At 43.4% G+C, this 15,814-nt stretch overlaps 1 protein-coding gene across 2 annotated transcripts in view; it reads left to right on the top strand.

Moving 5' to 3' along the window:
• The first annotated feature begins 226 nt into the window (after positions 1-226).
• Positions 227-15,814, top strand: part of LOC146389231 (beta-1,4 N-acetylgalactosaminyltransferase 2-like) — a 29,000-nt gene continuing 13,412 nt past the window's right edge. For both annotated transcript variants that reach the window (XM_084926957.1, XM_084926956.1), the window contains exon 1: positions 227-339. The gene's annotated coding sequence lies outside the window, so the exon portion shown is untranslated. The remainder of the gene's footprint in view (positions 340-15,814) is intronic.

The raw sequence follows: 15,814 nt of genomic DNA, 5'->3' as shown, positions 1-15,814 counted from the left end.
TCTTTCTGTAAAAGTCATTTGGACCTGTATTATTTTGGATTTTACAGTCTACTGTTGCTTTTTGATAGTCTCTTTTTAGAATTTTTTTTACAGTGCAACAAGGGGAAGTCTGTGGTGCAGGTAGGCTGTACATTACACCTTAGCACCGAGGGTATTTGATAGAGGTGTGCAGGCAGGTAGGAAAGACACTCCCCCAAAGGGTTTGTCCTCTGTCTTCAAACAAGTGTTGCTCGACATTTAACATGTTTGGATTTGCTTTTCTCCATACATGATTGAAATTACCTTTGGTCAGGCTTGGAGAATCAAACACGAAGCCACACCCTGCTGCCATTGGGAAAGGTCTGTATTAATTCTGTATCTTTCACAAGGCAGAAGTTTCTCATAGTGGAGAACCGTGTTCACGCTTTAACTACAAAGGCTATTTGACTGAGGTGCGCATGCAGGTGGCAACAGGACTCCCCTCAGGCTCTGTCTTAAAATAAGTATTAGTGGATATTTGACATATTTGGATTTGCTTTTTGAAAGACAAACGCTGCTGCTTTTCAGGAAAGCTGTGTATTATAAGCCAACTTTTACTTTATTGGGAAGAAATTGGTGCTAAAGTATATCTCCGCGTTCACATTACCTCATGGTAGTGGCTGAACATGAGGTACTCTTGTAAGTCTTGTTGTGACAAGCACAAACACATTGTTTTCAACGTTTCTCAGGCTTCTGTTCCTCCATAACAGGCATTTTGTGAGTGAGAGAAGAGGCAGCTGCCAGTATGCATATTCTGATTTTGTGAAAAACATTCCTAATCTGTATATGATGAAACAAGAATAGTTTTATGTGTATTGACCTTGTAGTCAGAAATGGAAATAGTATTTGTTGACTGCTATTTTTTAGACAGTACCTCAACATTAGGCTTTGAGATTACGTTACATTGTCCTTCCCCAGTGGAGAGGAATATGTTTGTTTGTCAATGTCTCATCATTGTTTTTAAATTAATTGTGTTGAATTCAATATTATATGATTTTTATATATCAGATTTTACATCCACACAATTAGCAGAATTTGAAAATTCTTATGTTCACGTGTTCTTCACCCTTATTTTGGGTTTCTCTGAGGAGCCAGGCAGAGGAGCTTTCTCTGTCTTTCTCACTGATTGTCCTCCCTGTTTATAAAAGGAGGGGATACCTTACACTATAGACAAAAGCAGTCACGTCTGGCTTTAACTGGAACCCATTACAATCGCTTCTGTTACTGATATTGTATGCAAGTTGACAGAATTTTTAGTGTAGTTTACTTACACTCATGGCTAAGTAATGTAATAAGTACTTATTCTAAGTCAGATGTACCCTTTACTTAGAAAAGACTCATTCGAATTAGAGGTAGAGGATTCTGCCAAGGAGCAATCAAATACTGCACTAAAAGAAAGCTACTGCACTGAAAGCATGTGCTTTGAGTCCAATATAATAATAATAATAATAATAATAATAATAATAATAATTAAAGCTGCAAGCAGCGTTATGAGGGCCCTCGCACCCCCGGCGGGTTGAGCCACGCCCAACACCTGAAACCAGCACGTCTGATCTGATGTCACATTGATGGAATTCATGCATTTAACCACCAGCTAACATTTCATCTCGTTCAATCATGATTAGTTAGTCATCCCACTAGGTGGTGCTCTAACCATTAATGACAAATGGCATAACAAACATTTCCGAGCTCGAGTCTCATCACGCCTATGACCTTTGGGAGAGATTGAACATTGTGTTTTTGAGTGACAGCAGATTACTGCTTTTTGGCGAGTGACTGAAACCACGTGCCGCCATGACCACCTCGTTGCCCTGAACGTAAAAAGCTTCGCAATTTAACATCACAAAGGTCTTCAGATTCCACACAGAGGAAATCGAGTCAATCTGATGAAATCCCTTGGAGGAGTTCGTCAAAGTATGGTGCCTGAAAAGAGGGGAAAATGTCGCCAAAATTACACATTCATTTTAAAATGGCTGACTTCTTGTTGGATTTGGGATATTGCTCCAAGAGACTTTTTTGTAGATCTTGGTATCTCCTATAAGCTTACCAGGTTTCAGACTCATAGATAAAACACAGAGCAGGGGCTGATGTTTTGAAATATTGTAGGGGGCGCTGTGGAGCCATTTTGCGCTATTCAAGGAAAATGGTTACACAACAACAAAGCCTTCATCACATTGGAGGTGTGGGCCAAATTTAAAGCCTATATAAACTTTCCAAGCCCCTCAAAAGCCACTTCATCTTTCATGGTGAACTGCGCTGCCACCAGGGTGCGCCGTTCAGTTTAAAGTCACAATTTTCTCACTGAAGCATCATGAGGGACCCATGTTAATATTCACCGCTTTTGAGGTGTCCACAATGAACCTGTGAAAATCAGTACAACAAAGTGAAAGACATGACATTTCCTGTTGCCACTAGGTGGCGCTCTGCTTACTCCTGACAATGGGCACATCAATCTGTTCAGGGCGGGTCTGACATCATACCTGTAAAGTCTGGTTCTGATCAGCTTGGATTTCATTGAGTTATACTAATTTGTTTCTCCATGGCGAGACGTCAGAGTTCGCCATTCTGCTGGAGTCACACCCTTTTGCGAAAAGTCACAGTTTTCACTATAACCCAAGACCAACTCCTTAAGGCTTTCCTGGAGAAATTTGAGGCTGCAGATGTCACCCATCACAATACTGTACCCCAAAGTTAAAACATGACATTTCCTGTTCCCACTAGGTGGCGCTGTCTCTAATGTCAAATATGGCAGTTGAAATATGTTCAGGGGTGGAGCCTTATCATATGTGTACTCTTTGGTCCAGCTCGGACAATGTATGACAGAATGAGAGGCAATAAGATTTTCATGGCGAGTCATCGAAATTCACCGTGGCGCCACGGCCTCAGTGTATTGTGAAAACTCAAAAGCTCCGCAATTTAACATGGCCCAGGTGTGTAGTTGGCACTGTCCAAATATGAAGTTTATAGGACCCAATCCCAAGGAGGAGTTCGCTAAAGTACAAGGCATGGAAATGGTAAAATCAGAGCCAAAATGTCACCTTCAATCCAAAATGGCGGACTTCCTGTTGGGTTTAGGACATTGCCATAATAGACTTTTCTGTTCGACTCTGAACGTTAGATATGTGTACCAACTTTCAAACATGTAGGTCATACCCATACCGGGGGCTCGCGTTTTTCATTTTTCTAGGTGGCGCTACTGAGCTAATTTTCCCTGGCCATGTCTGAGAACATTAAAATACGTAAATTTTCACCAGACCTGACGCGTGTGCAAAATTTCATGAGTTTTTGAGCATGTTTAGGCCCTCAAAAGGCCGATTCATTTGCCGAAATAATAATAATAATAATAATTAAAGCTGCAAGCAGCGTTATGAGGGCCCTCGCACCCCGGCGCGTCGGGCCACGCCCAACACCTGAAACCAGCACGTCCGATCTGATGTCACATTGATGGAATTCATGCATTTAACCACCAGCTAACATTTCATCTCGTTCAATCATGATTAGTTAGTCGTCCCACTAGGTGGCGCTCTAACCATTAATGACAAATGGCATAACAAACATTTCCGAGCTCGAGTCTCATCACGCCTATGACCTTTGGGAGAGATTGAACATTGTGTTTTTGAGTGACAGCAGATTACTGCTTTTTGGCGAGTGACTGAAACCACGTGCCGCCATGACCACCTCGTTGCCCTGAACGTAAAAAGCTTCGCAATTTAACATCACAAAGGTCTTCAGATTCCACACACTGGAGATCGCATCAATCTGATGAAATCCCTTGGAGGAGTTCGTCAAAGTACGGTGCCTGAAAAGAGGGGAAAATGTCGCCAAAATTACACATTAATTTTAAAATGGCTGACTTCTTGTTGGATTTGGGATATTGCTCCAAGAGACTTTTTTGTAGATCTTGGTATCTCCTATAAGCTTACCAGGTTTCAAACTCATAGATAAAACACAGAGCAGGGGCTGATGTTTTGAAATTTTGTAGGGGGCGCTGTGGAGCCATTTTGCGCTATTCAAGGAAAATGGTTACACAACAACAAAGCCTTCATCACATTGGAGGTGTGGGCCAAATTTAAAGCCTATATAAACTTTCCAAGCCCCTCAAAAGCCACTTCATCTTTCATGGTGAACTGCGCTGCCACCAGGGTGCGCCGTTCAGTTTAAAGTCACAATTTTCTCACTGAAGCATCATGAGGGACCCATGTTAATATTCACCGCTTTTGAGGTGTCCACGATGAACCTGTGAAAATCAGTACAACAAAGTGAAAGACATGACATTCCCTGTTGCCACTAGGTGGCGCTCTGCGTATTCCTGACAATGGGCACATCAATCTGTTCAGGGCGGGTCTGACATCATACCTGTAAAGTCTGGTTCTGAGCAGCTTGGATTTCATTGAGTTATACTAATTTGTTTCTCCATGGCGAGACATCAAAGTTCGCCATGCTGCTGGGGTCACACCCTTTCGCGAAAAGTCACAGTTTTCACTGTAACCCAAGACCAACTCCTTAAGGCTTTCCTGGCGAAATTTGAGGCTGCAGATGTCACCCATCACAATACTGTACCCCAAAGTGTAAAACATGAAATTTCCTGTTCCCACTAGGTGGCGCTGTCCCTGATGTCAAATATGGCAGTTGAAATGTGTTCAGAGGTGGAGCCTTATCATATGTGTACTCTTTGGTCCAGCTCGGACAATGTATGACAGAATGAGAGGCAATAAGATTTTCATGGCGAGTCATCGAAATTCGCCGCGGCGCCACGGCGTCACCGTATTGTGAAAACTCAAAAGCTCCGCAATTTAACATGGCCCAGGTGTGTAGTTGGCACTGTCCAAATTTGAAGTTTATAGGACCAAATCCCAAGGAGGAGTTCGTTAAAGTACAAGGCATGGAAACGGTAAAATCAGAGCCAAAATGTCACCTTCAATCCAAAATGGCGGACTTCCTGTTGGGTTTAGGACATGGCCATAATAGACTTTTTTGTTCGACTCTGAACGATATATATGTGTACCGACTTTCAAACATGTAGGTCATACCCATACCGGGGGCTCGCGTTTTTCATTTTTCTAGGTGGCGCTACTGAGCCAATTTTCCCTGGCCATGTCTGAGAACATTAAAATACGTAAATTTTCACCAGACCTGACGCGTGTGCAAAATTTCATGAGTTTTTGAGCATGTTTAGGCCCTCAAAAGGCCGATTCATTTGCCGAAATAATAATAATAATAATAATAATAATAATAATAATAATAATTAAAGCTGCAAGCAGCGTTATGAGGGCCCTCGCACCCCGGCGTGTCGCGCCACGCCCAACACCTGAAACCAGCACGTCCGATCTGATGTCACATTGATGGAATTCATGCATTTAACCACCAGCTAACATTTCATCTCGTTCAATCATGATTAGTTAGTTGTCCCACTAGGTGGCGCTCTAACCATTAATGACAAATGGCATAACAAACATTTCCGAGCTCGAGTCTCATCACGCCTATGACCTTTGGGAGAGATTGAACATTGTGTTTTTGAGTGACAGCAGATTACTGCTTTTTGGCGAGTGACTGAAACCACGTGCCGCCATGACCACCTCGTTTCCCTGAACGTAAAAAGCTTCGCAATTTAACATCACAAAGGTCTTCAGATTCCACACAGAGGAAATCGCGTCAATCTGATGAAATCCCTTGGAGGAGTTCGTCAAAGTATGCTGCCTGAAAAGAGGGCAAAATGTCGCCAAAATTACACATTCATTTTAAAATGGCTGACTTCCTGTTGGATTTGGGATATTGCTCCAAGAGACTTTTTTGTACATCTTGGTATCTCCTATAAGCTTACCAGGTTTCAGACTCATAGATAAAACACAGAGCAGGGGCTGATGTTTTGAAATATTGTAGGGGGCGCTGTGGAGCCATTTTGCGCTATTCAAGGAAAATGGTTACACAACAACAAAGCCTTCATCACATTGGAGGTGTGGGCCAAATTTCAAGCCTCTATAAACTTTCCAAGCCCCTCAAAAGCCACTTCATCTTTCATGGTGAACTGCGCTGCCACCAGGGTGCGCCGTTCAGTTTAAAGTCACAATTTTCTCACTGAAGCATCATGAGGGACCCATGTTAATATTCACCGCTTTTGAGGTGTCCACGATGAACCTGTGAAAATCAGTACAACAAAGTGAAAGACATGACATTCCCTGTTGCCACTAGGTGGCGCTGTCCCTGATGTCAAATATGGCAGTTGAAATATGTTCAGGGGTGGAGCCTTATCATATGTGTACTCTTTGGTCCAGCTCGGACAATGTATGACAGAATGAGAGGCAATAAGATTTTCAAGGCGAGTCATTGAAATTCGCCGGGGCGCCACGGCGTCACCGTATTGTGAAAACTCAAAAGCTCCGCAATTTAACATGGCCCAGGTGTGTAGTTGGCACTGTCCAAATTTGAAGTTTATAGGACCAAATCCCAAGGAGGAGTTCGTTAAAGTACAAGGCATGGAAACGGTAAAATCAGAGCCAAAATGTCACCTTCAATCCAAAATGGCGGACTTCCTGTTGGGTTTAGGACATGGCCATAATAGACTTTTTTGTTCGACTCTGAACGTTATATATGTGTACCGACTCTCAAACATGTAGGTCATACCCATACCGGGGGCTCGCGTTTTTCATTTTTCTAGGTGGCGCTACTAAGCTAATTTTCCCTGGCCATGTCTGAGGACATTAAAATACGTAAATTTTCACCAGACCTGACGCGTGTGCAAAATTTCATGAGTTTTTGAGCATGTTTAGGCCCTCAAAAGGCCGATTCATTTGCCGAAATAATAATAATAATAATAATAATAATAATAATAATAATAATAATAATAAACAGAGCAGATACAATAGGGCCTTCGCACTGTCAGTGCACTGTCAGTGCTCGTAAAAAGCTTCGCAATTTAACATCACAAAGGTCTTTAGATGCCACATACAGGAGATCGCATCAATCTGATGAAATCCCTTGGAGGAGTTCGTCAAAGTACGGTGCCTGAAAAGAGGGGAAAATGTCGCCAAAATTACACATTCATTTTAAAATGGCTGACTTCCTGTTGGATTTGGGATATTGCTCCAAGAGACTTTTTTGTAGATCTTGGTATCTCCTATAAGCTTACCAGGTTTCAGACTCATAGATAAAACACAGAGCAGGGGCTGTGGTTTTGAAATTTTGTAGGGGGCGCTGTGGAGCCATTTTGCGCTATTCAAGGAAAATGGTTACATAACAACAAAGCGTTCATCACATTGGAGGTGTGGGCCAAATTTAAAGCCTATATAAACTTTCCAAGCCCCTCAAAAGCCACTTCATTTTTCATGGTCAACCGCCTTCCCACCAGGGTGCGCCGTTCAGTTTAAAGTCACAATTTTCGCACTGAAGCATCATGAGGCACTGATGGTGATATTCACCGCTTTTGAGGTGGCCACGATGAACCTGTGAAAATCAGTACAACAAAGTGAAAGCCATGACATTTCCTGTTGCCACTAGGTGGCGCTCTGCGTATTCCCGACAATGGGCACATCAATCTGTTCAGGGCGGGTCTGACATCATACCTGTAAAGTCTGGTTCTGATCAGCTTGGATTTCATTGAGTTATACTAATTTGTTTCTCCATGGCGAGACATCAAAGTTCGCCATGCTGCTGGGGTCACACCCTTTCGCGAAAAGTCACAGTTTTCACTGTAACCCAAGACCAACTCCTTAAGGCTTTCCTGGAGAAATTTGAGGCTGCAGATGTCACCCATCACAATACTGTACCCCAAAGTGTAAAACATGACATTTCCTGTTCCCACTAGGTGGCGCTGTCCCTGATGTCAAATATGGCAGTTGAAATGTGTTCAGGGGTGGAGCCTTATCATATGTGTACTCTTTGGTCCAGCTCGGACAATGTATGACAGAATGAGAGGCAATAAGATTTTCATGGCGAGTCATTGAAATTCGCCGCGGCGCCACGGCGTCACCGTATTGTGAAAACTCAAAAGCTCCGCAATTTAACATGGCCCAGGTGTGTAGTTGGCACTGTCCAAATTTGAAGTTTATAGGACCAAATCCCAAGGAGGAGTTCGTTAAAGTACAAGGCATGGAAACGGTAAAATCAGAGCCAAAATGTCACCTTCAATCCAAAATGGCGGACTTCCTGTTGGGTTTAGGACATGGCCATAATAGACTTTTTTGTTCGACTCTGAACGTTATATATGTGTACCGACTTTCAAACATGTAGGTCATACCCATACCGGGGGCTCGCGTTTTTCATTTTTCTAGGTGGCGCTACTGAGCCAATTTTCCCTGGCCATGTCTGAGAACATTAAAATACGTAAATTTTCACCAGACCTGACGCGTGTGCAAAATTTCATGAGTTTTTGAGCATGTTTAGGCCCTCAAAAGGCCGATTCATTTGCCGAAATAATAATAATAATAATAATAATAATAATAATAATAATAAACAGAGCAGATACAATAGGGCCTTCGCACTGTCAGTGCTCGGGCCCTAATAATAATAATTAAAGCTGCAAGCAGCGTTATGAGGGCCCTCGCACCCCCGGCGTGTCGAGCCACGCCCAACACCTGAAACCAGCACGTCCGATCTGTTGTCACATTGATGGAATTCATGCATTTAACCACCAGCTAACATTTCACCTCGTTCAATCATGATTAGTTAGTCGTCCCACTAGGTGGCGCTCTAACCATTAATGACAAATGGCATAACAAACATTTCCGAGCTCGAGTCTCATCACGCCTATGACCTTTGGGAGAGATTGAACATTGTGTTTTTGAGTGACAGCAGATTACTGCTTTTTGGCGTGTGACTGAAACCACGTGCCGCCATGACCACCCCGTTTCCCTGAATGTAAAAAGCTTCGCAATTTAACATCACAAAGGTCTTTAGATGCCACACACTGGAGATCGCATCAATCTGATGAAATCCCTTGGAGGAGTTCGTCAAAGTACGGTGCCTGAAAAGAGGGGAAAATGTCGCCAAAATTACACATTCATTTTAAAATGGCTGACTTCCTGTTGGATTTGGGATATTGCTCCAAGAGACTTTTTTGTACATCTTGATATCTCCTATAAGCTTACCAGGTTTCAGACTCATAGATAAAACACAGAGCAGGGGCTGTGGTTTTGAAATTTTGTAGGGGGCGCTGTGGAGCCATTTTGCGCTATTCAAGGAAAATGGTTACATAACAACAAAGCGTTCATCACATTGGAGGTGTGGGCCAAATTTAAAGCCTATATAAACTTTCCAAGCCCCTCAAAAGCCACTTCATCTTTCATGGTGAACTGCGCTGCCACCAGGGTGCGCCATTCAGTTTAAAGTCACAATTTTCGCACTGAAGCATCACGAGGGACCCATGTTAATATTCACCGCTTTTGAGGTGTCCACGATGAACCTGTGAAAATCAGTACAACAAAGTGAAAGACATGACATTTCCTGTTGCCACTAGGTGGCGCTCTGCTTACTCCTGACAATGGGCACATCAATCTGTTCAGGGCGGGTCTGACATCATACCTGTAAAGTCTGGTACTGATCAGCTTGGATTTCATTGAGTTATACTAATTTGTTTCTCCATGGCGAGACATCAAAGTTCGCCATTCTGCTGGAGTCACACCCTTTTGCGAAAAGTCACAGTTTTCACTGTAACCCAAGACCAACTCCTTAAGGCTTTCCTCGAGAAATTTGAGGCTGCAGATGTCACCCATCACAATACTGTACCCCAAAGTTAAAACATGACATTTCCTGTTCCCACTAGGTGGCGCTGTCCCTGATGTCAAATATGGCAGTTGAAAAATGTTCAGGGGTGGAGCCTTATCATATGTGTGCTCTTTGGTCCAGATCGGACAATGTATGACAGAATGAGAGACAATAAAATTTTCATGGCGAGTCATCGAAATTCGCCGTGGCGCCACGGCCTCACGGTATTGTGAAAACTCAAAAGCTCCGCAATTTAACATGGCCCAGGTGTGTAGTTGGCACTGTCCAAATTTGAAGTTTATAGGACCAAATCCCAAGGAGGAGTTCGTTAAAGTACAAGGCATGGAAATGGTAAAATCAGAGCCAAAATGTCACCTTCAATCCAAAATGGCGGACTTCCTGTTGGGTTTAGGACATTGTCATAATAGACTTTTTTGTTCGACTCTGAACGTTATATAAGTGTACCGACTCTCAAACATGTAGGTCATACCCATACCGGGGGCTCGCGTTTTTCATTTTTCTAGGTGGCGCTACTGAGCCAATTTTCCCTGGCCATGTCTGAGAACATTAAAATACGTAAATTTTCACCAGACCTGACGCGTGTGCAAAATTTCATGAGTTTTTGAGCATGTTTAGGCCCTCAAAAGGCCGATTCATTTGCCGAAATAATAATAATAATAATAATAATAATAATAATAATAATAATAATAAACAGAGCAGATACAATAGGGCCTTCGCACTGTCAGTGCTCGGGCCCTAATAATAATAAGAAACGGAGCAGATACAATAGGGCCTTCGCACTCTCGGTGCTCGGGCCCTAATTAAAGCTGCAAGCAGCGTTATAAGGGCCCTCGCACCCCCGGCGCGTCGAGCTACGCCCAACACCTAAAACCAGCACGTCCGATCTCATGTCACATTGATGGAATTCATGCCTTTAACCACCAGCTAACATTTCATCTCATTCAATCATGATTATAGTCGCCCCACTAGGTGATTGAAACTCCACGTGCCGCCATGACCACGCCATTTCCCTGAACGTAAAAAGCTTCGCAATTTAACATAACAAAGGTCTTTAGATGCCACATACAGGAGATCGCGTCAATGTGATGAAATCTCTTGGAGGAGTTCGTCAAAGTACGGTGTCTGAAAAGAGGGGAAAATGTCGCCAAAATTACACATTAATTTTAAAATGGCTGACTTCCTGTTGGATTTGGGATATTGCTCCAAGAGACTTTTTTGTAGATCTTGATATCTTGTATAAGTTTACCAGGTTTCAGACTCATAAATAAAACACAGAGCAGGGGCTGTGGTTTTGAAATTTTGTAGGGGGCGCTGTGGAGCCATTTTGCGCTATTCAATGAAAATGGTTACATAACAACAAAGCGTTCATCACATTGGAGGTGTGGGCCAAATTTAAAGCCTATATAAACTTTCCAAGCCCCTCAAAAGCCACTTCATTTTTCATGGTCAACCGCCTTCCCACCAGGGTGCGCCGTTCAGTTTAAAGTCACAATTTTCACACTGAAGCATCATGAGGCACTGATGGTGATATTCACCGCTTTTGAGATGGCCACGATGAACCTGTGAAAATCAGTACAACAAAGTGAAAGCCATGACATTTCCTGTTGCCACTAGGTGGCGCTCTGCGTATTCCCGACAATGGGCACATCAATCTGTTCAGGGCGGGTCTGACATCATGCCTGTAAAGTCTGGTTCTGATCAGCTTGGATTTCATTGAGTTATACTAATTTGTTTCTCCATGGCGAGACATCAGAGTTCGCCATGCTGCTGGGGTCACACCCTTTTGCGAAAAGTCACAGTTTTCACTGTAACCCAAGACCAACTCCTTAAGGCTTTCCTGGAGAAATTTGAGGCTGCAGATGTCACCCATCACAATACTGTACCCCAAAGTGTAAAACATGACATTTCCTGTTCCCACTAGGTGGCGCTGTCCCTGATGTCAAATATGGCAGGTGAAATATATTCAGGGGTGGAGCCTTATCATATGTGTGCTCTTTGGTCCAGGTCAGACAATGTATGACAGAATGAGAGGCAATAAGATTTTCATGGCGAGTCATCGAAATTCGCCGTGGCGCCACGGCCTCACGGTATTGTGAAAACTCAAAAGCTCCGCAATTTAACATGGCCCAGGTGTGTAGTTGACACTGACCAAAGATGAAGCTTATAAGACCAAATCCCAAGGAGGAGTTCGAAAAAGTTCGAGGCATGGAAATGGCAAAATTAGAGCCAAAATGTCACCTTCACGTCCAAATGGCGGACTTCCTGTTGGGTTTGCGTCAATGGGCCCACAGACTTTTTTGTTCATCTTGGCATGGTACAGATGTGTGCCAAATTTCATACATGTAGCTCAAACGATGTGGTCGTAGGGCTGCATTTAACAAGGCATAGGTGGCGCTCTAGAGCCATTTCCCAGTGCTCATATGTAAAACCATTAAAATACAAAATTTTTCACCAGACCTGGCATGTGTGCAAAATTTCATGAGTTTTTGAGCATGTTTAGGCCCTCAAAAGGCCAATTCATTTGCCGAAATAATAATAATAATAATAATTAAAGCTGCAAGCAGCGTTATGAGGGCCCTCGCACCCCCGGCGTGTCGAGCCACGCCCAACACCTGAAACCAGCACGTCCGATCTGATGTCACATTGATGGAATTCATGCATTTAACCACCAGCTAACATTTCACCTCGTTCAATCATGATTAGTTAGTCGTCCCACTAGGTGGCGCTCTAACCATTAATGACAAATGGCATAACAAACATTTCCGAGCTCGAGTCTCATCACGCCTATGACCTTTGGGAGAGATTGAACATTGTGTTTTTGAGTGACAGCAGATTACTGCTTTTTGGCGAGTGACTGAAACCACGTGCCGCCATGACCACCCCGTTTCCCTGAATGTAAAAAGCTTCGCAATTTAACATCACAAAGGTCTTTAGATGCCACACACTGGAGATCGCATCAATCTGATGAAATCCCTTGGAGGAGTTCGTCAAAGTACGGTGCCTGAAAGGAGGGGAAAATGTCGCCAAAATTACACATTCATTTTAAAATGGCTGACTTCCTGTTGGATTTGGGATATTGCTCCAAGAGACTTTTTTGTACATCTTGATATCTCCTATAAGCTTACCAGGTTTCAGACTCATAGATAAAACACAGAGCAGGGGCTGTGGTTTTGAAATTTTGTAGGGGGCGCTGTGGAGCCATTTTGCGCTATTCAAGGAAAATGGTTACATAACAACAAAGCGTTCATCACATTGGAGGTGTGGGCCAAATTTAAAGCCTATATAAACTTTCCAAGCCCCTCAAAAGCCACTTCATCTTTCATGGTGAACTGCGCTGCCACCAGGGTGCGCCGTTCAGTTTAAAGTCACAATTTTCGCACTGAAGCATCATGAGGGACCCATGTTAATATTCACCGCTTTTGAGGTGTCCACGATGAACCTGTGAAAATCAGTACAACAAAGTGAAAGACATGACATTTCCTGTTGCCACTAGGTGGCGCTCTGCGTATTCCCGACAATGGGCACATCAATCTGTTCAGGGCGGGTCTGACATCATACCTGTAAAGTCTGGTTCTGATCAGCTTGGATTTCATTGAGTTATACTAATTTGTTTCTCCATGGCGAGACATCAAAGTTCGCCATTCTGCTGGAGTCACACCCTTTTGCGAAAAGTCACAGTTTTCACTGTAACCCAAGACCAACTCCTTAAGGCTTTCCTCGAGAAATTTGAGGCTGCAGATGTCACCCATCACAATACTGTACCCCAAAGTTAAAACATGACATTTCCTGTTCCCACTAGGTGGCGCTGTCCCTGATGTCAAATATGGCAGTTGAAAAATGTTCAGGGGTGGAGCCTTATCATATGTGTGCTCTTTGGTCCAGATCGGACAATGTATGACAGAATGAGAGACAATAAAATTTTCATGGCGAGTCATCGAAATTCGCCGTGGCGCCACGGCCTCACGGTATTGTGAAAACTCAAAAGCTCCGCAATTTAACATGGCCCAGGTGTGTAGTTGGCACTGTCCAAATTTGAAGTTTATAGGACCAAATCCCAAGGAGGAGTTCGTTAAAGTACAAGGCATGGAAATGGTAAAATCAGAGCCAAAATGTCACCTTCAATCCAAAATGGCGGACTTCCTGTTGGGTTTAGGACATTGTCATAATAGACTTTTTTGTTCGACTCTGAACGTTATATAAGTGTACCGACTCTCAAACATGTAGGTCATACCCATACCGGGGGCTCGCGTTTTTCATTTTTCTAGGTGGCGCTACTGAGCCAATTTTCCCTGGCCATGTCTGAGAACATTAAAATACGTAAATTTTCACCAGACCTGACGCGTGTGCAAAATTTCATGAGTTTTTGAGCATGTTTAGGCCCTCAAAAGGCCGATTCATTTGCCGAAATAATAATAATAATAATAATAATAATAATAATAATAATAATAATAAACAGAGCAGATACAATAGGGCCTTCGCACTGTCAGTGCTCGGGCCCTAATAATAATAAGAAACGGAGCAGATACAATAGGGCCTTCGCACTCTCGGTGCTCGGGCCCTAATTAAAGCTGCAAGCAGCGTTATAAGGGCCCTCGCACCCCCGGCGCGTCGAGCTACGCCCAACACCTAAAACCAGCACGTCCGATCTCATGTCACATTGATGGAATTCATGCCTTTAACCACCAGCTAACATTTCATCTCATTCAATCATGATTATAGTCGCCCCACTAGGTGATTGAAACTCCACGTGCCGCCATGACCACGCCATTTCCCTGAACGTAAAAAGCTTCGCAATTTAACATAACAAAGGTCTTTAGATGCCACATACAGGAGATCGCGTCAATGTGATGAAATCTCTTGGAGGAGTTCGTCAAAGTACGGTGTCTGAAAAGAGGGGAAAATGTCGCCAAAATTACACATTAATTTTAAAATGGCTGACTTCCTGTTGGATTTGGGATATTGCTCCAAGAGACTTTTTTGTAGATCTTGATATCTTGTATAAGTTTACCAGGTTTCAGACTCATAAATAAAACACAGAGCAGGGGCTGTGGTTTTGAAATTTTGTAGGGGGCGCTGTGGAGCCATTTTGCGCTATTCAATGAAAATGGTTACATAACAACAAAGCGTTCATCACATTGGAGGTGTGGGCCAAATTTAAAGCCTATATAAACTTTCCAAGCCCCTCAAAAGCCACTTCATTTTTCATGGTCAACCGCCTTCCCACCAGGGTGCGCCGTTCAGTTTAAAGTCACAATTTTCACACTGAAGCATCATGAGGCACTGATGGTGATATTCACCGCTTTTGAGATGGCCACGATGAACCTGTGAAAATCAGTACAACAAAGTGAAAGCCATGACATTTCCTGTTGCCACTAGGTGGCGCTCTGCGTATTCCCGACAATGGGCACATCAATCTGTTCAGGGCGGGTCTGACATCATGCCTGTAAAGTCTGGTTCTGATCAGCTTGGATTTCATTGAGTTATACTAATTTGTTTCTCCATGGCGAGACATCAGAGTTCGCCATGCTGCTGGGGTCACACCCTTTTGCGAAAAGTCACAGTTTTCACTGTAACCCAAGACCAACTCCTTAAGGCTTTCCTGGAGAAATTTGAGGCTGCAGATGTCACCCATCACAATACTGTACCCCAAAGTGTAAAACATGACATTTCCTGTTCCCACTAGGTGGCGCTGTCCCTGATGTCAAATATGGCAGGTGAAATATATTCAGGGGTGGAGCCTTATCATATGTGTGCTCTTTGGTCCAGGTCAGACAATGTATGACAGAATGAGAGGCAATAAGATTTTCATGGCGAGTCATCGAAATTCGCCGTGGCGCCACGGCCTCACGGTATTGTGAAAACTCAAAAGCTCCGCAATTTAACATGGCCCAGGTGTGTAGTTGACACTGACCAAAGATGAAGCTTATAAGACCAAATCCCAAGGAGGAGTTCGAAAAAGTTCGAGGCATGGAAATGGCAAAATTAGAGCCAAAATGTCACCTTCACGTCCAAATGGCGGACTTCCTGTTGGGTTTGCGTCAATGGGCCCACAGACTTTTTTGTTCATCTTGGCATG

This window comes from Perissodus microlepis, chromosome 4 (assembly GCF_051167445.1).
Source record: "Perissodus microlepis isolate ML-2025 ecotype Zambia chromosome 4, ASM5116744v1, whole genome shotgun sequence".
Taxonomy (NCBI): Eukaryota; Metazoa; Chordata; class Actinopteri; order Cichliformes; family Cichlidae; genus Perissodus; species Perissodus microlepis.
The sequence above is the reverse complement of the archived record's forward strand: the minus strand, read 5'-3'. Positions and strand labels throughout refer to the sequence as shown.